Source organism: Canis aureus, chromosome 16 (genome assembly GCF_053574225.1).
Source record: "Canis aureus isolate CA01 chromosome 16, VMU_Caureus_v.1.0, whole genome shotgun sequence".
NCBI classification, from domain to species: Eukaryota; Metazoa; Chordata; class Mammalia; order Carnivora; family Canidae; genus Canis; species Canis aureus.
The window spans coordinates 10,573,034-10,597,575 of NC_135626.1; the positions used below are offsets into that span (position 1 = coordinate 10,573,034).

General features: G+C 63.4%; 1 protein-coding gene across 3 annotated transcripts in view; it reads right to left on the reverse strand.

Moving 5' to 3' along the window:
• RXRA (retinoid X receptor alpha) overlaps positions 1 to 24,542 on the reverse strand; it is a 93,705-nt gene that overhangs the window by 30,889 nt on the left and 38,274 nt on the right. Inside the window, exon 1 of one of the 3 annotated variants that reach the window (XM_077851273.1) lies at positions 19,652 to 19,670. The exons of the other annotated variants lie outside the window; for them this stretch is intronic. The gene's annotated coding sequence lies outside the window, so the exon portion shown is untranslated. Of the gene's footprint in view, positions 1 to 19,651; positions 19,671 to 24,542 lie in introns of those variants that run through there. 3 annotated transcript variants of the gene reach the window in all.

Below are 24,542 nucleotides of genomic sequence, written 5' to 3' on the forward strand. Positions count from 1 at the left end.
GTACAGAGGGGCCTGTGAGGGCAAGTGCCGAATCTCATACCCTCAGCACCTCAGCACCTCAACACACACACACACACACAGCCCTTGGGGCTCTGAGCAATCAGTGAGACTTGGGAAGGAGGCTGTAGCCCTGGAGCTCATAGGGACATCTGAGAAAGAGGCCCCTGTGCAAACAGAGCGGATGCCCAGCACCCCAACACGGGCTAAGAGACCTGGGGGCGTTGCCAGATTCAGTCCAGGCAGGCTACATGGAAGAAGCAGCCCACAGATCTGTCTTTTGACACAAAAAGCTCTCAGGCCACACAAGTGCCTCTAACATGCCAATACCTGGAGGCCAGCCTCAGAGCCCTCGCAGAGACAGGATGCCCTGGGATCTCAGCCCCAGAACCCCCAGAGCCTCAGGGTGAAGAGCTACGTCTGGTAAACTTTAAAGTAAAGAACGCACTCCGGGTGACCAACAACAGCGGGGGCTACTCCTTGGGGTGATGAGCTCTCCTGTCGTAGCTCCTTGCAAGCAAAAACTACATACACCACTCAGGAATGGCTGAGCAGGTGGCCCCTGAGGGCCCTTGGAGGGAGGGACTCTCCACCACTCTCCAAGATTCCCGAGCTACACAGGGAGCTCCCTCTGAAAGGGAGCCCTGGAGGGACCCCACACCAGGAATCCGGGGAACCCTCACCAACTCCCTTCCGGTCCCCACTTGGCAGACGGGGGTGGGTGGCAGGAAATGCCAGCCCTGCTGCGGTGGGGTGGGGGTGCGCCCCCGGGGCCCTGCCCCTCCTGGGCAGCCAGGGAACCCCCCAGCACTTAGAAAGGGGGGCTCAGGCCTCGCCTGAGGCCCTTCGTCGCAGGACCACTTGGGGCAGGGTCCAAGCCTGCAGCCACACGGCCAGTAAAAAAGAAGAGGGCACAGGGCCGGCCAGGCAGGAAGCCGGGAGGTGGGGAGTGACAGGAGGCCCAATGACGGGGCGTGGCGGGGGGGGGCGTCCCAGGGGCCAGAAGGAGGGCACGGGGGTCGGAGAGGGAGTTCTCAGGAGGAGGAGGGCATGGGGGCTAAGGAAGAACCCCGTAAGAACAAGAATGGTGCCCAACACCAGCTCCCCCACCCCCGGAACCGAAACCCCACGTCAAGGAGCCGGCAGGTCCTCAGGAGCTTCCCGGGGCGGGGGGAGGGGGGGGGGGGACACCCACTGCGGGTCCCCACCTTCCGGAAGGACTGCTTCCCCTGCCACCACCAGGGAGGGAGAAGTGGCGGCCTGGAGGGGGCTGTGGTGGGGACCACGGCGCGTCTGGGTTTGGGGGAAGCTGAGGGAGGCGACAAGGCAGGGGAAGCAGGAAGCTGCCACCGGCCCACAGCCCGAGGGGCCTTCAGGACATGGGGCTGACACAGGGAGGTGCTGGGCCCTGGGAGCAGACCCCTGCCGGCCCCTCGGAGCTCACAGGCTGGCCCTCCCTGGCCTGTCTCCCCTTCTGTAAGCTGAACGCACCCAAGGCAGAGGCACCGTGGTGGCCCCTGTGCCCGGTGCCTGCTCCCCACCCCGCAAAGGGTGGGCTGAGACCCAGGGCCCTGCCACTTCCAGCCCGGGGAGCGTGGTCCACCCATGGCCTCCTCGCCAGTGTCAGCTAACAGCTCAGGGGGCCGGGGCTGAAATTCCAGCTCCCCTGGGGTCACCCTGCCCTCTCCCAACCCAACGGTCCCAGCCCCAAATCTCAGCCCTGCTGAGGACACCAGTCAGCTGGGCCTTCACAGGGGGGCAGGAGAAACCCTGCCCTGCTCCTGCCCTGCCCCAAGCACTGGGGACCTGGAAGCGGAGTGGGTGGGGAGTGTATCAGGCATGGAGCCTTAGGGGCTTTCCCCTGCCAGGCTCAGCAGGCCCACGGGCCCACAGGGGCCAGAACTTGGGACATGCCCAGCTCTACTTGGAGCCCACGGTGGCCCAGGTCTACCCAGACCCCAGAGGAGAGATGGGGAGAGAGGAGGGGCACAGTGAGCCCTTACCTGTGCAGAGGAAATGGCTCCCAGGGCTCTTGGTCCCTGGGCACCCAACAGGGACCTCACTCCCACAGGCCTCATGGGGACCACCAGCTGGCTCCCGGGCACTGCAACGGAGAGAGATGCCCACGGGTCCAGGAGGGAAGGGATGAGGAGGGGCAGGCACGGTGGACACTGAAGGCCAGGGGACAAGCAGGATACTCTGAGGTAAGGGACAGACACTATGGACGACCCCAGACCCAAGGCCTTATAGGGGCCCTGAATGACCAGATACCGTGGACCTAGCAGGCTGAGCATCCATCCAAAACTCAGGAAGGGTCTGGGGCTTCCCGGGGAGCCTCAGGTGTCCATGTCTCAGAGTGGCCTTGAGTGGGCGGGCCAGCTCAGGGCCCTGGACTCTGGTCTAGCCACTGCCTCTATGAGCTCAGGGCCCCTGGGTCCCAGCTGAGCATGAGACCTCAAGGACTTGGAAATGTCAAACCCACCTTTGCGGTCACTAACCTCCACCCAGGTCAGGGAAAACAAGAGCTTGGCTCCTGTCCCCCATTCCAGGAGCAGCCATGCAGCTGGGCTATCCCTCCTGGAACGCAGAACTCAGCCCCCTGTCCGACCTTGTCCAGCTGCCCTTGGAGCCACCATGGCCCCCAATACATGACCAGGGGCTGACTCAGAGTGGGAGCATGGGAAATGGGGGGAAGTGAGGGGCTATGAACTGAAGGCACAGAGGGTGCACAGCATGAAACATGACTGGTCAGGTGGAAATGGATACAAAGGCAGGGCCAGGACTGGCAACCCAGATCTACAGGGCCCCAGTCCGGCCCGTCCCAGGGTGTGAGGACAGGAACAAGTACTTAGATCTCTGGGTCCTAGTCAGGAGACACCAACCTAAAGCCCTCCATCCTGACCGATTTCAGACTCCCCAGGGAAGAGGGAACACCCCTTGCAATTCCCCTCATGGACACAGGCGCCATTGAGGCCTGAAGGGCCTAACAGGGGAAACCATTCTCCATAATAAAGCTCAGGGTAGGACATCTGTGCTGATATCCAGTGAGCACTCAATGACAAATACATCTATACTATCACTAGCACCATTGCCACCATCATCGTCATCATCATCACCACCACCATCAGCAGCACCTTCATCACCATCAACATCATCAATACTATCATCACCCACCATCATCATCATCATCATCACCACCATCACCATCATCATCAACATCATCATCAATACTATCATCACCCACCATCATCATCATCATCACCACCATCACCATCATCATCATCACCACCATCACCACATCATCACCATCACTACCATCACCATCATCACCCAACATCATCATCATCACCATCATCACTACCATCAGCATCACTGTCACCCACCATCATCACCATCATCACTACCATCACCACCACCACCATTATCATCACTATCTGAGCAAACCCCCATCTTGCCCCACTGCACACATAAAAGTCTAAGGCCCAGAGAGTCTGACAGGTTTCACCACAAGTAGCACAAGGGACAGTGTTTTGGGGTTCTGCTAGCCATACTGAGCAGGCCAGAGTTGGTGAGGGGCAGCCATCCTCGCCCAGCCCACTCATACAGAAGGGGTACTACAGCAGAGCCCAGTAGCAGCGGTACAGCTGGAGTCCAGCCACCATGGAGGAAGAAGGAGCACAGCAGGGAAGGGGGTGGCCAGGAGGGGGTCCCTATGAGCAGCCAGCCAGGAGAGCTGAGCTGAGAAGTGACGGCACTAATGCCCTGGGGCCCGAGGGCCAGGGTCTTTGCTGGAGGCTGCCCTCCATGCCCCCAGTCCTTGCAGCCACAGCCCCCACACCAGGCCCAGCTACAGAGTTAACCAAATACATCTGCACCCTTACCCTCGGCTCCTGTAGCAGGCGCTGTCATCACCCAGCAGGCTGGCAGCACTCGATGGAGGCCTGTGCTGGGCCCTCTCTGGAAAACCCTGGGAACTGAGTGGCATGCTCAGCCTGGGGGAGCACTGTTCAAACCACCAGGGAACAGAATAGGAAGGTGAGTTCCAGAGCAGCATGTGCCCGAGTCTTCCCAGCTTAGAGACACACACAAGGAGGGGAGCACAGGGGGCACATGGCACGCCTCGGACACACCCCAAGCTGCAGCCTAACCCAGGGTGGTGGGGCTGGACCCCCCACTCCAGAGCCCTGCCTCTCTAGACCAGCCCATCCTCACCAGGCTGCCCCAGGTGCCTGGGTGCTACAGGGAGAAGATCCCAAAGGCCGCTCAGGGCTGTGGATAATGAGCAACATGGCCTATAGCACAGACACCTCCTCCTCGCTGCAACCTGCATACCACACAGACGCCCCCAAACACTAGCTCAGGAAATGCCAACTCTCTACCTTCCCTCCCTCTTCCCTGTGACTCCAAAGCCTCCTAGAGCTATGGGCATGGCCAGGTTTTCCAGAAGTCATGTGACCACAGGCAGGATGGGCACCCAGTGAGAACCAGCAGGCAGGCCTGTCCCCAGAGGCCTAGGGACATGAAGAGGCAGTGGTCGGGGCTGGTGGTTTTGAGTCAATGGCTGTGGGATGGGAGTCCCATCCCTAGTGCTCAACTGGGTTCCTGTTCCCTGGGTGCTATTTCTCCATCCATTCAACAAGCAGAAACCTCAAAGGATGCCTAGCCCCAGAGTGCAAACCACACAGTCACCACCTAGGGCCCCCAAATATTGAGACCAGTCCTTCTATGACAGCTCCAAGACATCTAATTTTACCGAGAGGTACGCACATCTTGCCATCCCGGAAATGGCCAAGCAGGCAATAGGATTCAGGTGGCCTCACTGATGGTGCTACCCACCCATGCCAGGGACCCAAAGGTGAGGACAGCCCAGCCAACCCAGCCAGCACTGAGGAGGGAGTCAGGAGAGCTCAGTGACTGGCAGTGCCCGGCTTGGGCCCCAACCAACAATGCGGTGTTCCCTGCCCAGAAAGATGCCAAGGGGTCCCGCACAGTCCCCGGGGCTGGTTTCCAGCCCTAGGGCCAGAGCACCCTCAGCAGGCTGGCATGGGACACCCCTGTGTCTCTGGGCAAAGCAGGGAGACCACCTCGGGCTGCTGCCAGACAGCTGGGCCACACCTCCCACTCAGTGGCCTAACAGGTGCTGCCTATCGGAGAGGCCCAGCAGTGGTCGCAGGTGACATCCCCGTACCTGCTGGAACCCCGACAGTGGGGGGGGGGGGTGCATGGGCACAGAGCGAGGTGACAAAAGGAACACAGAGGAGCTGGCAGCCAGCCATGATTAACGAACGTGCAGTGACAAAGCCACCACCCAGGCCCCCGCAAAACAGCTCCCCAGACCCACGAGCCTGCCACGCCACAGGTGTGGCGTGTCTCCCTGGCGACAGACATCCCGTATCGCACACGCAGAGTCTAGGCAGGGCCTCCACCCCCAGCCCCATGCAAACGTCATCACAGGAGCTCTGGGGGGGGGGGACCCCTGCCCATCCTGCAGGCAGGGAGAGGGCCTGGTGGGCGAGGCTCTTCCCAAGACAGAGTAAGAGCCGGCCAGGACCCTCCGCCCTAGTGAAGAACCCCCGTGGCCAGTGGCGTGGCCGGGCACCAAGCTACAGGTGTCCAAGCAGCGATGCCCACCGTGGGGATGGAGCGCCGGGAGTGGGAAGCGCGCTCACCTCTCCGAGGCCAGGCAGGGGCTCCTGGGCGCCGCAGCCTCCCCTCCAGGATGTCCCTTCAACTGTCCCTAACCCCTGTGGGGAGCTGCCCAGACTACGGAGGAAGGCAGGTGGGAAGGGGGGGAATTCCTGGTGAAAGCCCGCCTGCGGCGGGGCACCTCGCTGGGGAGGGGCCCCGAGCCTGCGGGCTGGGCGAGCCGGTTTCTCTTCAACAGGAAAAGAAATGATTCTTGTTTCATTTTGAGCCGTGTTGCCCCGGCTGGCTCGGAGGCCCTGCTCTGTCGTGGAACGCCTATGCTTTCTACCCACTCTGGCTGTTTTTCTAATTTTCATTTGCATCCCTGTTGGCTTCTGAGACACACTTGCCCAGACAGCCAGGGTTAAGTCTGCCCACACCCCATCCAGCTGTGGTGGAATGTAGGGGCCTCCAGGCTGGTGGTCGGCCAGTCAGAGCTTTCTGGAACAGTTATGAAGAGGGGCTGCTGAGGGTGAGACTCCTCCAGGCCCAGCGTGCACTGGTCTCACCTGGGGACGACCCCGAGGCCCCCCTCTGCCCACAGAGCACCACCCTTTCATGGATGTGGGCACAAAAGCTCAAAGCCCCAGGATGTGGTGACCCAGGGACACATGGCAGTCAGAGCAGGGCCAAGCCAGGAGTCCCTGGAGAACAGGGTCTGCTCAGCTCCCAAGGGGTTCACGGAGGGCTTCCCAAGACCCCCAGTGCCACGTGCCATGAGCCTCGGCCACACAGTGTCTTCCCCTTGGCAGAGGCTCACCCACACCACACTGACTCAGCCGGCAGCACCAGGCTGGTGCCAGTCGTGTGCGGGGGCCCAGCTGGCAGAGCTCTGCAGACCGGAGACAGGGCCTCACCGTGAGACAGACTGAGAACAGGACGTCTGCCTGCTGCAGTGGGGCTTCCCCGTGTCAGCTGCAGCAGGGGCACCTCCCCTCCACAGGGGCGGGGTCCCCTATGGGTGCTCACCTGGACAGCTTAGCTGCCCAACCCTCCCTCCCCTGCCACAGGCCCGACCAAAGCCAGAGCAGCCTCTGCAAAGTTGGCCCTCGGCATGGCACCCCCACCCTGCCCAGGCTGAAAGCCCTACCAGCCTGTCACCGCTCTGGGGCCTGCACAGGCTGACATGCGAGGCCCCCACAGCCCCGTCCCTGGCTGGACTGGCTTGGTCTGGGGCCTGTGGTGCTGACGGGCTGGGCTGGAGTCCCAAGCTCTCCCCCCTACTTCCTGCTCTGGGCTTCCAGCACGTGCAGGCAGAGGGGAGACAGAGGCCACACAAGGACGGGGCCAGGCCTGGCCGACCCTATGACTTCTGCCCCGTACAGCCAACCACACGGCCAGGGCCGCTGACTCCTGACATAGCTGGGGGCTAGGGGCGTGGCTATGGAGGGAGACAGGCAGCCTCCTTTCCCTGCAGCCCCTGCCCTAGAACCCAGAACAGGACTACAGGGAGCACCCATGAAAGCACCCAGACCAGAGGGTCTCCGGGCAGAAGGGGGGGTGGACAGAAGCCCAGAAGACCCCCCGCCGGGCTCTGGACGATCGCGACCTCCAACCGCACCGCACTGCCCTCCGCGAATACCCCAGCAGCCCCCTTGGTACAGTGGCCAAGCTCAGGTCTGGCTGCACAGGCCACCGCTGCCTCAGCTTGCCCTGTCTGTGGCCATCCCTCCTGCCAATCACCAGGCAGGATGGCCGTGGTCCACTGTCACTGTCAGCACCCACCATGGCGCCCCACTATACACCCCCCAAAGTCCAAGGCCCCTGGCGCCACTGCGCTCCTACCTCCCCCACACTGGCCAAGTGGGGCTGGGGCCTCTCCCCTTATGGTCCCTGCCCCCATGGCCCTTCCTGGCCCTGTCGGGCTCACCAACTTCTCTGGGTCTCAAGAGCAGCCCCCGGGGATGGCCAAGGCCAGAGGTAACGTGGCAGAGGGAACCTGGAGAAAGTATGTTCCATTGTTGGTTACTGTCTTTGGGAATAACAGCAAATAGCTCCCATGAACTACAAATAACGTGTAGTTTTGAATGCCGGGGTGGGCGGTGTGGAGGACCACAGGACCAGGTGACCAACGTGTGTGTCCAATGACAGGGCCCTGCTAAGAGGCTCGGGCGACCAGACCCCTGCCCCGAGGAGCTGGAGCCCAGTGAGGCTGGGTGCAGAGGCCTGGGTGGGGGAGGCGAGTCCAATAGAGAGCCGCGTCCGGCTCACACCCCATCCAGAGAGAGTGGGGACACCCCTCTGGCATCTGAGAGAGAGAAGCAGGGGCCCAGAAACATGCCTTCTGAGACTTCAAACCCACCCCGATCCTAAAACCCACACAGAGTCCAGGGGGCAACAGCCCCTGCCATGTGGGAAAAGGATCTGGATTCCCCAAAAAAACATATAACTTGTGGGATGCCTGGGGAACCCTCAGCACCTGGCCCTGAGAGCACCCAGATGTGTTGCCCAGAACAACCTCCCTCCTCAGAGGCCTCCAGCACAATACCCCCTCCTACCCAGATGCCACATGACCCAGGCCCAGGGCAGAAAGGCCTCAGAAACAAGTAGAAAGCTTGATGTGCTCAAAACAGCCGCCACTGACTCCAGAGGCTAAAAACTTCATGCATTTGACTCACAGAAGCCGTCCTCGCTCAGGGCCTGTTGACTCAACATCACACGCAATGCTAACACCCCTCTCGGGATGACTTTCCAGGGAATAAACAAGTGGAAAGAGCTAAACGTGGTGGCATGGGATGGCAAGTAGGGGACAGTGGGAAAAGTCCAAAGTCACACAAATGCCCAGCAGCCAGGTCCCCACGTTCCGAGCTCATCTGCAAGTGGCCAGCGCAACGTCCCCACACCATCCACGGGAAGACCGTCAGCATGCCCGGCACGACACTTAGAAAGCCTGGCCCAGCCACCAAATGCCCACGATAACCACCTGCCACACACACGTGGGCTGTAACAACCACAACACCCTGCTCACTTCCAGCTGAAAGCCGCCCAGCAAGATGCAATGGGTTCCCCATCCTCTGTCCAAGAGCACAGAAGAGGGCCTCAAGGCTCAGGATCTTTTCTGTGTAAAAGTCATTTTATGTGATTGTAAATGTCTGTCATGACAAAAGACGAGCTGACCTGGAAAATTCTCTATCTGCCTACGTTTTACAGATACGGATGCCAAAGTCAAGAATTAAAAGGGCCTGTCCAGGGTCGAGCGTGGAGGCAGACAACAGACCTCACATAAGCAGTTCTTACCCTCAAGGAAGAGCTGCGGGGGGAGCTCAACTCCAATGCCCGCTGACCCCTCTGAAGCCAGAAAGACGGAGCCCCTGCTTTCAAGCCACATGCCGGAGATCTCTGCTGTAGGAGGACAGGGCCTGCCTCGAGTGGGCCTTCACGGTCACTCGGCCAGGACAGCCCAGCGCAGGGGCAGAGTTGGGCCCAGAGATGCCCAGGGTGGGCTACAGGCCACCAGCAGGCCAGGGCCAGCCCAGGACAAGTGTGCAGGGCAAGCATGCCCCATGCCCGTCCCTCGGTTCCTGACACCGCAGAGTGCGGGAAAGGCTCACAAAGGGCAGGTTAGGGGCAGGCGGCCCCTGGTCAGGACAGCAAGGTGTCCAGCGGGGTGTTCAGGGCCCAACCACGTGGTTCCCTGCACCGTCTGCACCACACACCAACAGGCCAGGCCGCAGCCCTGACACAGAGACGCAAGAGGGCGGCTGAGACATTAAGGGTCAAACATCCACAAACTTCCAGAGGACTCTAGAAGGCCGGGAAGATCGAGGTGGCCCGAGCCCCACCCCAGCAGACCAGGAGTCCCTCCCTAGGCCTCTGTGGCCCCAGGAAAGCCACTGTACACCTGAGCCTCAGTTTCCCCTGAACCTGGGCACAGAAGACTGTGTCCCCCCAGGAGCATCGATGAAGGTAAAGCAGCCCACACAGGCCCCAGTGCAGGTGAGCCCGCGACACGGGCACCCCTGCAGCAAGCAAGGAGGGGACAGGAAGGGCCGCGCCCCCCATCAGCTTGGGAGGTTCCTCCGGCCTCCTGCCTCTCTAGCCACCAGCCCCTTGCCCATCCACCCCGACTCGGCCACCAGGAGTCCACAGCCCCCTCCAGTTACACGAGATCCCTGGTCTCCACCGCAGGTTTCCCAGGTGCCAAAGGGGAGTAGGCCAGACCCCAAGAGGCCCTCCCGACCCCACCCCAGAATTCAGTGCCCACACATCCAACAGGCTGAGCCTAAGGCTGAGGCAGTGGGGTCTGGCAGGCCCAAGCCCTCCATCACGGCCATGCCCACGGGCCCTCAGACGAGTCACCTCCACATGCACATCGAGGGCAAGGAGAGAGGCCGCTAGGGATGGCAGTGGCCAGAGCTGGGACAGGAGCAACATGCCCTCACCTGGGCCCCCATGCATGCCATGAGCTCCACAGCCCCCGGGTGAGTCAATGGTAACCTCCCCCAGGCCCACCAATCCCGGCCCTCACCTGCCAGCCACCTGGGGTCCCCAGCCCGCCAGGCCAGGCCCCCTCCTGAAAGAGAGGCCAGGAAGTGCAGCCTCATGGCGAGTGTGGGGGACAGGTCCCACCACGGGGGCGGTGCCATCAGCCCCCGGCCCGCTGGCTCAGGGTCCCACGGCCACGGGCGATGCAGGGTGACAGTACGCAAGCAGCGGGAGCCTGGGAGGGGAACGAGGCCCAGGAGCACTGGCGTCTCTGCGAGCAGCTGCCACTGAGCAAGTGGTGCTCACGCTGGCCCAGTGGGCGAGTTCCCCTTTCCCAAGGCCCGCCCAGCCCACCACCCTCACCCAGACACCTGTGGCCACAGGCAGCTCCCACTGGCTGAAACCAGTACTTCTTGGAAGAGGACAGGGACCCCGGCCGTGTTTCCTCAATCTGAGACACAGTGGCCCAGCCCCGCAGATGGTGCAGCAGATGGGCACGATGCCTGGCGGGGGCCAGAGGAACAGGGCGCAGGCTGAGTTCAACCCGCCCCCGGCCCGGCCCCCTGCCCCAGCTGTGTGCTGCTGTGAAGATGGGGCACCCCACCCCACCCCGGGGCCAGCCAGCATGCCCTTCGGTGAGGGCTCCTCCATTCAGATACATGGTGCCCTGAGCCCCAGAAGGCACAGGTCCCACAGGAGGAGGTGCAGCAAAGGTGCAGGCCCAAGGCCAAGAGCCCCAGACAGGACAGGTGGCAGAGGGAGGCTGGGGTGAGGCAGATCCTGGACCGCGGGAGGTGCGGGGGAGCCACGAGGAGCCCCACAGCCAGGGGAGCAGGGCCTGAGCAGGCCAGGACACACCTCGCCTCGGGGGCCGCGGAGACTCATCCTCTCAGGGGAGAGGGTCTTCAGGACGCCGGAGGGAAGGAAGCATCCCTGGCCCCCCGCCGCTCCTCAGCCACACAACGGGTCTTTCTTCTTGGGCACAGGATGCCTTTTGTGGCCCATCAGCCAATGGCCCCCGGGCAGGGGGTGGGAGTGGGGGTACAGGGACCACAACTCGCAGCCTTCAGCCCCAGCAGTCCCTGCCAGACGGAAGCCTCAGGCCCAACCAGGCCCATCCTCGCTCTGAGCACCACACACCACCTGTGTGCCGCCCACCCGCACACCACCCGATGCTGAACACTGGCCCTGGGGATGGGCCACCGAGATGTGTCCCAGGCCAGAGGGCCACAAGGAGTGTCCTGTGGCAGCCCCACACAGGCCTATGCCGTCTGGAAGGAAGCCCTCCACCGGCGCCCTCAGTGGCACGGTCAGTCACACCACAGGATGGCCGGACCTGTCCTCCTGAACATGTGCAAACCCGGGCACCCGCGGCAGCTCCTGCAAGTGAGCCAAAGTCCTCATGCGCCCCTGCGCCCAGGCCACTCCAGCACACCCTCGGCCTGCCCACCCATCTGCTCAGCTGTATGACTGGAGCAGTCCCTTCCCTCTGCCCACAGAGGCCCACGCTCACAGGGCCCATTGAGTTCCCGATCCCTGGCCTACCCCACAACAGGCTCTCCTGGTGCTCATCACACCCCCTGACTTAATCCTGTCACCAGGGACCCATGGCACAGTCCCCTCTGCACCCCGGCCAGAAGGGGCAGGCACTCCACCAACGTCTGCCCCATCTGGGGTTCCAGGATCACAAGGAAAAGACCCAGGAATCACCCCACAAAGTGGAGGGGCCCAGGACTCCCAGCTCCAAGGTGAGAGATGGCACTTTCTGCATCTCTATTTGGTTTGGGTTTTATGCCGTTTGCACATGCTGTTTTCATAATAATGACACAAACCACCCCTGCGGCAGCCTGACTTCAGCAAGGCCCTGGCCAGTCGGGGCCAGGCTGCCGCTGCCCGTTCTCCATTCACTCCTCTCCACACCTCCCAGCGCCTGCCCGTCTGGTTCGGGCGCGGGACCACACCTGGATAAGCTCACCCGATGGACAGGTGTGGCAAGGCCCTGCCTGCAACAAGCACTGCAGCCCAGCCCACATGAGGCTTCATTCCCAAGAGGCAACACGCCAGCTCAGCTGTGGCTTGTGGTCAACGGTGCTCCCAGATCCTCCTCAGCTGCCTGTGGCCTGGACGATCAGCCGGGCAGCACTCCCAGAGCGGGGCAGGGAGGGGCAGGGAGGTGTGGTCCCTGAGGGACCCCTGGCCCTGATCCCACCGGGTCAGCTCACGTTTGCACAGCATCTCCTCACCAAAAAGCTAACTCTTGCCATTTTGGGGCAGCAAGGGAGGAAAAGGTGCTCAGTGCCACCCCGGCTCCACCCTCAGTGCCACAGGTGACAGGTGGGTCTAGGACTTCAGGGCCACCCCCAGAGCCAACACAGATTTATTCCTGCCTCTGCAGGATAAGGAGCCAGCCCAGCTGACCAGGGCAGAGCCTGCCCCACCGGCTGGTGGCCTCAGGTGGTGCAGCCTGGCCACGGGTCCCCTCCACTCCTGCCTGTGTGCTGACACCCGGGGAGCCCAGCCCCCCACCCCGCACCCCATCACATATGCAGATGAGCCGCATCCATGTGGGTCACAGGGTCTAAGAGTCCTACCAACACCGGGCCAGCCCTGGGCACAGCCAGGCCCCTCCTGGCCCCTGGGGGCCCACCCAAAGGAGCTTGAACATTCACCAAGTGCCGAGAACGTGCCAGGCGGGGAGCAGAATGGGGAGCAGCAGCGGAGCTATCTCTGGGTGGGCAGGACAGCGGAGGGGGTGGGGGTGTTGCCAGGGGCGGGGGCTGCACCTGCTCGGCGGGGCGGGGCGGGCCGGGGCGGGCCGCTCGCCGATCCCTTCGCCGATCCCTTCGCCACGGGCCCTGAACCGCATCCTCGGGAGCCGGAGGCGGCCGCGGCCAGAGCGTTGGCGGCGCGGAAACCGAGAAGGGCCGCGGACCGGAGCTCAGCGGCCCCGAGCCATGGGGCTGCCCCCTCCCGGCCTCAACTTCCCCGTCTCTAACCAGAGGGGGCTGGCGGACCCGAGGCCCCCGCCCGATCCCACACACCTACTGTTCCTTCCAAGCCAGTCCCCTGCCTCTGGTCCGCCCAGCCGGTCCGGCCCGTCCACGATGTTGGCCGGAGGCCTCCCGCCCCCTCCGCCCGCCCGCCCCCCGCCTCCCCCGGCGCCGAGCCCGAGCCGAGGCCCTGGCCAGCGCGCCCGGAGCCCCGTGAGGAGCACACACCACCCCGACCTCAGCTTCCTTCCTCCCCGCGCCGTGGAGCGAGGGGGCGGCCGCGGGGCAGGGGTGGGCAGGAGGTGCCCACGGCAGGGGTGGGGCCCGCGCCGAGGCCGGCTCCCTCCTGAGCGGCTCCCCCAGACCCCGCGAGCCGCGGACTCACTGGTGGGGAAGGCCCCTCCCAGTCCCGACCAGAGAAACCTCAAATTCACCCCGGAGTCTCCGTCCATCACACCCCCCCAGGCCACCCCCTCCCTCTCACCTGCCCCCTCGCCGGCCTCGCCCCAGGCCCCCCTGCCCCCCCAGGCTGGAGGCCCATCTGCCCCTCTTAGCCCCAGCCCTGGCCCTCAGAGCAGGCATGCTTGTTCCCTCTGGTCTTCCTGCCAGGAACACCTCCTCCAGGAAGCCCTCTCTGCCCCTGCCAGACAGAGCCCCAGCCCCAAAGGCCCTCTCAGAGCGCTTGACCCCAGCTCAGACTACAGGCTCTGAGCCACTCCCAGCCCTGCCTCGTCTTAGCCGCTGAGCCTCACACCTGCCCCAGCCACCCCCATTTCCCCCAGGACCTCCCTCCGCCAGCCCGGCCCACGTCTGTCCTTCAAAGTGGGACCCCGATGGCCCTCCCAAGGTCCAGGGCTCCTCCCTGAAAAGCTGTCCCCAGGTCACAGCCGGCCAGAGGCCCTGCCAGGCTCAGCCCCTGGCTCTGCCTGCACAGTCTGTCCCACTCCCCACCTTGGGGAGCACGAGCCTCCCTCCGCCTCACCCCACCTCCGGGGCTCTGCTGGCTCTGCCGCCACATGGGCCTTCAGGAGAAGGTGCAACCACTGTCTACCTCGGGAAGCCTGCACCTTGAAGCCCCCTGATCCCAGGAAGGGATCCCATAGAGGCCCTTCCTCTGGCCTCTGACCCCCTACACCTTCCTAGAACCAGATACAAGGGTTAGCAGGTGAGGCTAGGTGGCCAGTCTTATCCCCACCAAGCACAGGAGCAGGAGGGGGACAGCATGGGGGACATGAGCATAGGATGACACCCCTTCAGGCCTGCCACATTGCCATACCTGCCCCCTGGACATGCAGGGACACTGACCCACCGACCCAGGAGCCTGCCTCCATGTCCCTCTGCCTTCCTGCCTTGCCTCCTCCCTTCCCCATGTGTTTGCTCTCCACTTGGAAGGTGGTCACCGAGGCATCATCTGCTCCCTGGGGAGGCACCAGCTTCTCACCACCACCCAGCACCCCCAGTCTGCTCCACAGGGCCCAGCCATAATGTGAGAGCCCCCTTGCCATCTCCCACGGCACAGGCTGGGGGGAGGCTGGGTCTCTGAGACCCGGCCCATGTGCCAGCTTCTTCGAGAGGCCATGAGCAGGCCCCCACCCACCCTGCTCCCCCTCTTCCCCAGTACCAGGCCAGTGGCATGTCTTGGCACGCCACCCCACAGCCAGGCCCCTGCCACCCCACTCCTAGGATCCGTGTGACTCACAGGGCCGGAATGCCGTCTGGCCCCCATTGCAGGCGGCCGCCCTGAACACACACACCTGCCCAGACTTGATGCTGGCGGACGTCAGGAGGGTCTGGGAACCGGGTGTCCCCAAACTGTGAGGCCAGCCAGGCACTGTGCCATGGAGGGACTCCCAGGAGGGACCCAGAAAGGTCATGCTCAGGCAGGTGGCTCAAGAAACACCACCGCTACAGGGCTGGAGCCTGATCCCAAGGGCCCCAAGGGCCCAGAGGACCACCTCGGTGAAAGCGCCTCAGAACTCAGACAGGGCCGCTGCCTCCTGGACTCACCCAACCCAGAGGCCAGCATGCTGACCGGCCAGGGAGGGTCCCGGACCCACCAAATCCAGGCACAGGGGCCACTGCCTCTCCCCACAAGGCCGAGCTCCACCCTGGGGCCAGGCGGGTCAACAGTCCCCACATGGGCCTTCTACTCAGGCCAGGCCAAGGTCCCAGCTGTCCATCAGGGGTGTCTTGTCTGAGAACACCCTTGCTGAGAAGGGGCAAGAGACAGGGGAGCGTGGGGGCAGCCACCTCCTGGCTCAAAAGGCCAGAGCTGGCCTCTGACACAGAAGAGCCGTCGGCTGTGATGTCCACAGGCCCAACTCACCACCCCAAGGGCAGGGGCCTCCTCAGACATCCCCACTGTGGCCCCTCCTGACCGCGGGTCCCAGATGGTCTCCCCAAAGATGGCCAGAGAGCAAGGACGACTCTGTCCCAGGATGCCTCCAGGAGCAGAGTGCTGGACACCCACATCTCCCAAGCACGGGTCACAAAGGTGCCCCGAGAGGGCCTCAGGGAGCTCGGGAAATGGGCAGAGATCTTACAGGAGAGGAGCCCCACTTAGGCAAGTAAACAGTAGCAGAGCCTGAAGGAGAAACAAAGGCAAAGCTCTGGAAACGAGTCCAGCAAGGACAAGCAGGCAGCACAGGGAACGGCATGACGTCCAGTCCCGCTGCACAGAGGTGTACAAGGTGAGCCTGGCCCAGGAGCTGTAGCAGCAGGACAGTGGCATCTTAAGAGAGAGCAGCACGGGCCGCACCCACCCCCTCCCCAGGGAGGGAAGGCAAGGGGCTCGCGGCCGCCCCAGGACAGGAGCAGGCCTCTCTTCTGGGCACAGGATGGAGGACAGCCTGACTCAAGGAAACAAAACAAAGTCACAGCCAAGGGCAGCCTGGCTCCCCGCTACACTCAGCGTGAGGGACACACAGACAGCATGTGGCCAGGGGCCAGGAGGGCTGCCTGCATACAGGACCTCCAGGGACTCTGGACAGACACACGGTCAGGCCAGGGACACCTCTGGGACCCAGAGCCCCCGGCACACAGAGAACCAAGCTCCCCGGGCCCCTGAGCGGAGTTGCTGCGCTGCACAAACACCTGAGCTCAGAGGCCTCTACGCCCTGGCTGCGACCACGCTGGCCATGGTCTGGCCGGGTATCTGCCCCCTCCCAGAAGACGGCTCCATGGAGCAGGGGACGTGCCCACAGCCTGGCTCCAGGCACAGACCAGCAGGTGCCCTCATCTCCCGCAGGGCCACATGGGGTCCCCAGGTGAGGTCCACGGAGCTGCACGCAAGCAGCAGGTGCAGTTTCCAGCCAGCACTTTCTGCCTAGAAGCACGGAGCAAGCTGTACTCAGGGGCCTCCCGCCAAGGGGGCTGCACAGGGGAGACCTCCACTTGGCCAGGCACCACCCTAACGGACAGCCTTGGAGTAAGCTGGCTTCTTGGTCAGGCTATGAGGGATCCGGGCCACCACCCCTGCACTAGGGGACAGCACGGGCTCAGCCCACCAGTAACGTGATGGCCCCTTGCTTGCGGGGAGTGGTCACCACCAATACTACCTAGTGGCCCCGGGGACAGAGGGAGGGCTCCCCTGGCCCCACGGCTCAAAGCAACAAGCCTGGGGTTCTGTCCCCCACGTGGTCCCAGACACTAAGCAAGGCTGGCCAGGGTCCCTGCTCCCCTGGGCCCAGGGTCTGGGGGCTGCCAGGGGGACCCGCCGGCCCTGGTCAGGAAGAGCAAAGAGTGTGCCTGGAAGGAAGGGAGGGTGTGGGGCCAGGACACACACACCATGCTCGGCCTGCAGGGGAGCTAGCCCAGCCCAGCCACCCAGACAGCACAGGGAAGTAAGAGCATTCCCCCACCTGCCCACCCGCCCATCCCACACCAGCATCTTCCCTGCAGCCTATGTGGACCCTACCACCCCCCCCCAGAGCCCAGACCCCATACATGCTGGTCTCGGGTACAGGAAGAGGGACAGGCCCCTCCCCAAAGCCCCTGCATCTATGATGGCAAAAGGCCCCTGCCAGGAGGTGCCCTCTGATCTCCCCGGAGATCTAAGCATGGGACGCTCTAGAACATACAGCTCATCATGGTCGTTCAAAAACTCTACAAGAATCATCGATGGTCTTGTTACAAGCAGGGAAGGGAGGCCCTGTCACACACAGTTCAAGCTGCCCAAGGCCACACAGCTGGTCAGTGGCAGGCCGGGCGGTGAGGCCAAGGCTGCCCCGGGCACAGGGCATTGGAGAGGGAGGGGCAGCCACAGGAGGAGGCAGCAGAGCAGGGAGCAGGGTGCGCTCCCCAGGGGGAGACCTGGGCAGGGCGATCCAATGGCCAGACATGCCACTCCTCCCCCCGCCCTGGGTCCTCCCCGGGAGCGCTCGAGCACCTGCCTCAGTGGGCCACCTCCCTCCTCCCCCAGAGGAGGGCAGGTCCCTTCCTACAGAAACCAAAACTCCGTATTCCCTTTGGTTTAAACTATAAACAGCGAGGTAGCCACTACCCAGCTGCACTCAAGAAAACGGCCACTGCGCGGCAACGTGACAGGGAACCAGCCGTGGCCACACGGGACGCGGTGGCTAGTTTCCACTTTCTTTGGCTTTGATGACAGAGCTACAGGGGGGTTGGTTTGGGGTTTGAGGGGAGGGGCCGTTTTATAGAATCTCAGCGTCCCTGTCAGCCCCAGTACAAACTCCCCCACCTAAGTCCCCTCCACACCAACGCTGACTTGATTTTCTCCCAAACTTCCCCTGCCCGGAGCCCCTCCAACCTTGCCCCCTGCCCCCCAATCCAGAAACAGCCCTGGGGAAGCTAGGAGCTCTTGGCCCCCTGCCCATGTCCTTGCTGTAAGATGTGAGGCCTGACCTTGACAAAGAGCCACCTGGAGAACTGGAGCATCGGCCCATGGGGCTCTGGGGGGCCTGCCAGGGCCACCGCCCACCACCCAGGGCTGACACCCCCAGCATGCCCCCGTCCCCCTCCACGAAGCTCCCCATCTCCCAGACCCCGACTGTGCCAGCCCAGGACCCAGGAGCCACCGCGGCACCTGGACCAACCACAGCGGCAGCGGCCCCTGCCCTCGCCCGTGTTCTCCGGGCCACCCACTCTCCACCCCCAGCCTTGGGAACCAGGTCATTTCCAGGAACACACCGGCTCTCTGGCCTCTAGGCCTGGACAGGCTGTTCCCTGGACCGAAACTTTCCCTACGTGTCTCCTGGCTCACTCCCTGCCAAATTCAGCAACACTTCCTCCAGGATGCCCTCCCGATCCTCCCAGCCAAAGCAGAGACCTCTCCAACCACTGCACCCCAAGAGGAACCCAAGCCAGCTTGTGAGAGGCTGCTCAAATCTCGGGGCAGGAGCTCCACTGGTTCCTCAGGCATTCAGGGGCCTGGCCTGGGGCCTGGCAGAGGACCTGGCACACGGAGGTCCCACATAAAGACATACTAAGCACATGGAAAGGGCATGGGTGGGAAAGGCAGGAATGGACAGGTACAGGCTGCAGGATTCACCGGGGTCCTTAGGAGCCAGCTGAGCAAGCACCAACTTTCACAGAGATCCCAAGGCCCTGACAAGCTGTGCAACCCCCAGCACTTACACAACCTCTCTGAGCTTTTAGTTCTTCTGCAAAGAGATGCTATCACAATTGAAGAAAGTGGCTGAGAGGCAGTGGACGCAGGTGAGGGACCATGAGGCTGGCCCCTCCTCTGTCCCCACATGGTGAGCAGCAGGTGGCTCTGTGGCCCCCAGGCCTGGGCTCCATGCCTGGCTTTGAGACTCAGGCTCAGACTCATGGCCAGGTAAGGGCTTGCAGGCATCTGACTCTGCCCCACAGGTCCAGGTGCCCCTGTCCTCAGGATAGCTTCAGTTCCCTCCACATGTCACAGAGGGCTCCTCCACTGCCCTCCCTGCTTGGACACACAGACCAAGGCAGGGCCCCGTCCAGGGGTATGCAGTCCAGAGTCAGAGACCTTCCCAGGAGCCCATGGGGCCCTCCATCACTGATGCACAGCAGGAGAACAGGTGCCCTGTCTGGGAGCAGACGTCAGGGAGGGCTTCCTATAAGAGGCACCGCTCACCTTCCTCTGGCTACAACATAGCCCCCCCGCCCCCCACCCCTGCCACCGACGCCACCTGCACTGAGAATGGGACAGACACTCTTGCCACAGCCGCAGGGAGAGCAGCACACACCTGCGGGGCACCCCGTCAGCAGAAGGCGCGGAGACCAGGGCCCGAGTCCAGGCCCAACCCCTCCTGGCCCCAGACCACGGGGAGCATTACCTCTCTGGGCTACGGGGTTCTCATCTGGGTTTACCAGCCCGTTCTCAGCAGAACGGGCTGATAAACCTCCAGACACTGTCGTCTGAGCACAGGGCCTGGAGCACTGCATGCCGGCCCCCACCAGAGCAGGCGGCGTCAACCACAACCCCGGCATGCAGCAGGTGCTCCGTAACCAAGGGCCGCCTCGGGGGTCATGGGTCTCCCCACGACGTCACTCGCAGCCTGAGTGTAACCCACAGCATCCTCCCCAGTCCCACCACGAAGACTTGCCCTCACCAGCGCGCAGGTCTCCCAATGCCCCCTTCTCCACGGCCCCTGGCTCAGCGGCTGCCTCACTGTGTGGCCCAGGCTCAGCCCCCATCCTCTCGGGGCACCTGCTTCCTCCTCCCTAAGAGACCCAGCTCCAGCGCCCCTCCCTGCTGACGAGCGACAGTCGGACGCCGGGGCCGGGGCGAGGCCTGACCACAGATTCCTAGAAGCCCAGCCCCCCCCCCGCCCTCCCTGAGACAGCGGGTCCTCGCCATCCTGTGAGCCCCTGTTCTGCTCCCCTTCACCCCGACAGCCAGGTACGGGTCACGTTCTCAACCAGCTCCAGGCCCGAGTGGCAGAGGTCCCTTGAGGATCCCGGGCCACGTGTCCCAGGTGGGACATGCCCCCAGGAGAGCATTCTCCTCTGAACTGAGTCCTCCCAGGCTGACCCCAGAGGATCCCAGAGAGAGTGGCCGTCACCACCCAGCAAGCCGGATGCCGGCTCCCTGCCCATGGGCAATGTGAGCCCAGAGGGCCACTCGGCTCTCTAAGCCCATTTCCCCATCTAAACACCAAGCATCAGAATGCCAACCCCAGGGGTCACAGGACAACTCCTGGACCCCCCTGAGTCGACTGCCCTGAGCATAGAGGATGGTCAGTGACTGCAGCCATGGTGGTCACTGTCTGTCCTCTGCTCAGGCCACAGGCTCTGCTCCAGGTGAAGGGAGAGGAACACCCCCTGGGGTGTTGCCTCAGGCTCCCCGCTTCCACTGTCTCCTCACATGGGGGTCAGCCCAGAACAGGGCCCATGTCCAGCCAGGGCAGTCCCTCGGAGGGTACAGGGCCTAGGACCCCCAGCTGCACCACCTGCCACCAGACTGGTACACACCCACCGTGCCACGTCCCTTGGCCTCCTCTGCTCCTCCCTTCCCTCCCTGTTCCTTCCTGCCCTGAAGGCAGCAACGGCACAGACTCCAAGCCCTGGGTTCAAATCCTGCCCCCTCTAAAGCCAAGTGATCTATGTAAAATGGACAGGTCACAAGGACTATGTGGGCCCAGAGCAATGTCAGCTGTCCTAACACCATGACCACCGCCAGCAGCCTGGGCAGCAGTCTGGGAGGGCAGCGGCTCCTCATCCCCCCCGGGGGGAAGCAGGGAGCCAGGCACCCTGACAGGGAAGCCAGGGTTGGGCCTGGCACCCAGGCTCCTAACACAGGGTCCTATGACAGGCTGGCAGGATGTTGGGAAACCCACGAGCACTTGTATTTCAACACCGCTGGCCACGTCAGCAACTGGTTTCGACACGCAACAGCACCCAGGAAAGGGCCTTGGCCCGCCCTCAGCCCACCCGCCAGCCTCACAACACCATGCAGGGGGAAGCTGGCCTCAGGCTTAGCGCTCTCGGCTCCCCTTGCCATCCCCCAACCTGGGTGATGTCCCTTGTCCTCAGGGACATGAAGTGACAAGGGCTGGATCATTTCAAACGTGCAAAGGCCACCCCCAAAGCCTGTTTCCCACACCCCATGCCGGGCTGCAGGCCCAGTGAGCCAGGGGGTACCAGGCCTAAAATCAGCCACTACGCTCTGCTCCCCGCCTGTGTGCCACAGCCATGAGAGGAGGACAAGAGTTCTCCATGGGCCTTGCCCACAGCCTGGCACCCTGGGGCACCCAGCAGCACAGGCTCCCCTCAGTGGGCATATGGTGGCAGGTCAGACGGAGTGGGGCCCTCTCCACCGCCCAGCAAGCCCAGAGACAGCCTGAGGCCTCCATGCCTTTGTTCAACTTTAAGCAAAAACGGGAGTGGGGCCGACAGCGGCAGCTGCAACACAAGAGGACCCTGTGCTCCACTCTCACTGGTCCCACTGAGCTGTCGGGGCAGTCCCACCCCAGGAAGGGGACCCTGCAGCCCCATGAGGCTCACCCAAGGCCTCACCTGGAGGAGCAGGGCAGCGGGAACCCCACTGTTACCCCACGGGGTCAGCAGGGGAGGAATGTTGTCAGAGTGGGGGCATGGTGGGGACAGCGGGTACGCATTAGAGGTAAATCCCTGGGAGCAGGGCCTGTCTGCCGACTCGCCCAGGGTCTGACCACCTGCTGACCCCAGAGCCTGCCCAGGAGCCCCAGCGCTAACTGAGCCCCGCCCTTCAGCTCTAGCTCCAGCTCTGGGGAGGGGCTAAGGTTCCCAGCATAGGCACCCACTGCATGGCTTCATGCACCCTCACCCGAGGCCCCTGGGACTTATCCCAAATGAGCCAGAAGAGAGAACACTGTCTCCTCCATGACTGCAGCAGTCTCCCAGCCAGCCACCCAGCCACCAGCCCCCCGCACGTGTGGCCCAGGGCATCAGGGCTCTCCCAGCCCTCCATGGCCTGCACCCCTCTGTGCACAAGGCCCCCAGGGCCTGCCACAGCCGGGCCACCCACCCAGCAGACTCACCAGGGCTGTGCCACACTGCAGCCTCTGAAGGGCCACACCTCTGTCCACGCATCCCCCGCCCCAGGGCTCAGCATAATGCCCATCGACTGCCGGGGACGGCTCCAGGTGACAGAGGAGGACTCGGCCGTCACACTGCAACTGGCTCTCTGACATCCCTAAAGGCACTGCACAGCCAGGCTGTGCTGGGAGAGACACAGGATTTCAAATGAAGGGTGACCACATGCCCTTCATCAGGCGCAGACTGGCTGGCCGCCTCACCCCAGATGCGAGGACATGCAAGGAGCCCCTGGGGGAGACCAAGGGGGAACTAGTACGCAAACACAGAAGGGAGCTGGGGGCTGAAAAGCAGGGAGGCCCGGGTGGTTCCGGTGGCCTGAAAGGCCTCAGGGAGAACCCAGCACCAAGAGGAGATGGCCAGGCTGCAGGGGGCCCTGCGCTCCAGACAGTGGGAGCAGCCGGCCAGTGGGGGCCTGCCAGGAACGCAGCCGGGGTTCAAGATCAGCTACAAGGATGTCCAAACCCGTCAACCCGCATGGCCCTCGGAGGCCCTTGAAGACAACCCCTGGTAAGGTCATGTCAGGAGACCAAGGGTCAGGCCCAGGCTGTCCCAGGGAGTCCGGCAACAAGGTGCCCCCCACCACATGCCCAGCACCCCAGCACACCTTCAGCCCAGCCAGAGTCCAACACCTGCTCGACACTGTGAGGCATAGCTGATGCCCAGCTCGTCACACTGGCCTACCCGAGTTGGAGTCTGGTCCCACATGTATATGTGTGACTGGCATGCAGGTGACACAAGCAAGGTTTCAGGTTAAAGCAGTCTTCAGCTCGGATGAGGGGCCTCCTGACTCAGCCCCTGCTCTTGCCCCCTCTGGCCTCCGAATCACGAGGCTGCAGGACACTGTGGGGAAGTCTGGGGACAGGTGCCCGCCTGGCCCAAGAGGCAAAGGAACTCTACCGAGGTCACCCAGCGGCCCCAGGTGGGACCTGAACTGAGCCCAGGACTCCCAAATCTGGACAGGGCCAGGGTTGTGGGGAGCTCCCAGGGACAACAGGACCCAAAGGGCCCTCACGCTCACAAGTACACACACACTGGTGTGCACCCCGCCCCGCAGAACGGCACACCTGATCTCTCCCTCAAAGCAGGACAGCCAGCTCTCTAGAAACTTCTGCTGGCCAGGCCTTTTCACTCCACAGGGAGCATCTCTCCCATGTGGCAGGAGCTGTCCAGCCCTAGGTGGGAAACCCCAGGCCCCCAGAGGCATCCTCACCAAAACCCTGGGGCAGCCAGAGTGGCAGGGGTTGCTGTCCCTTCTGGAAGAGGCCTTAGCTGCCCCTGAAGGCCTAGTTGTGCCCCTGGCAAGCCCCAGGTACAAGGGGGCCAGAGCTGGGAACAGGGAGAGCCACACACCCAGGCATGTCTTCCTTCACCGCGAGGAGGCCCGCTCAGGGATGGGGGCTCACTCAGGACGTGGGAGGAGACGTAGCCTTAATGTGACCACCGCCATGCTGTTTGTCTTCTGCAGGCTGCCAGTCTCTCTCAAGCCCTGGGCTCAGGCTGGGGAAGCCCCTAGCTTCAGTGGGAGGAACCCCCAGGGCCCGGGGAGGCCCCAATCCACACCCGCTGCACCAGGCTGCCGGGGATCACAGAAGCCAGGTGCTGGGCAGCCCGGGGCCTGGAGTACCAGCACGCCAGTGGCACCTCCGGGAGGGCAGTGACGGCTTCGTAATGAACCGAGCTGTGTTTGTTTAATAACAAATTACACCAAGCAGGCGGGGAGCGTCTTATCACAGAGTCTCTCCAGCAAGGCCGATCCCATCAACTGATGTCAGGGAGCTCTGGGAACTATTAGCTTAATTAGCAGTTCCTGCAGGGTCAGCAAAAACTGCGGGCTGAGCCAGGGCCCGGGAACCAGTGTGGCTGCCAGGGACAGGCTAGGCGGGTCCTGGGGGGTGGGGGGGCCCTGACGAGGGAAAGGACAGCCACAGCTCGCCCCTCGGCTCTCCACCTGCGGGTGCTAAGGGCGGTGCATGGGCTCCAAGTGCTTCTGCGCTCAGGCCCATAACACCCTCCAAGGCGCCAGGTGACAGAAGCCCACCAACCTTCCCCATGTGGCTGGCCTCCCCCCAGGTGGCTGGTTCCTGGACTGCTCTGGCCACCTGCCCTGGATCCCCCTCCAAGGGACACAGCCTGCACAGTCGTGCAGGAGCTGGCACCCAGGAGGCAGGGGTCAGTCCTGGGTCCCAGGGCACAGTGCCACCTCAGGCAAGGGACCCACCCCTTGTTCCCCACACACCAGGAAAAGTCCCTCCAGGCCCTTCAGACCCTGACCTGAATTTACCAGGCTGGCCACAGACATCCTCCAGCCCCGCCCAACTCCTCACTGGGGAGGGACACTTCCCCCCGCCCTCCCACGGCCACGCTGGCCCCCGGCCGGCCTCTCCCAGCCTCCCCAGGCCTCAGGGGCCCAGGCAGGGGCGCAGC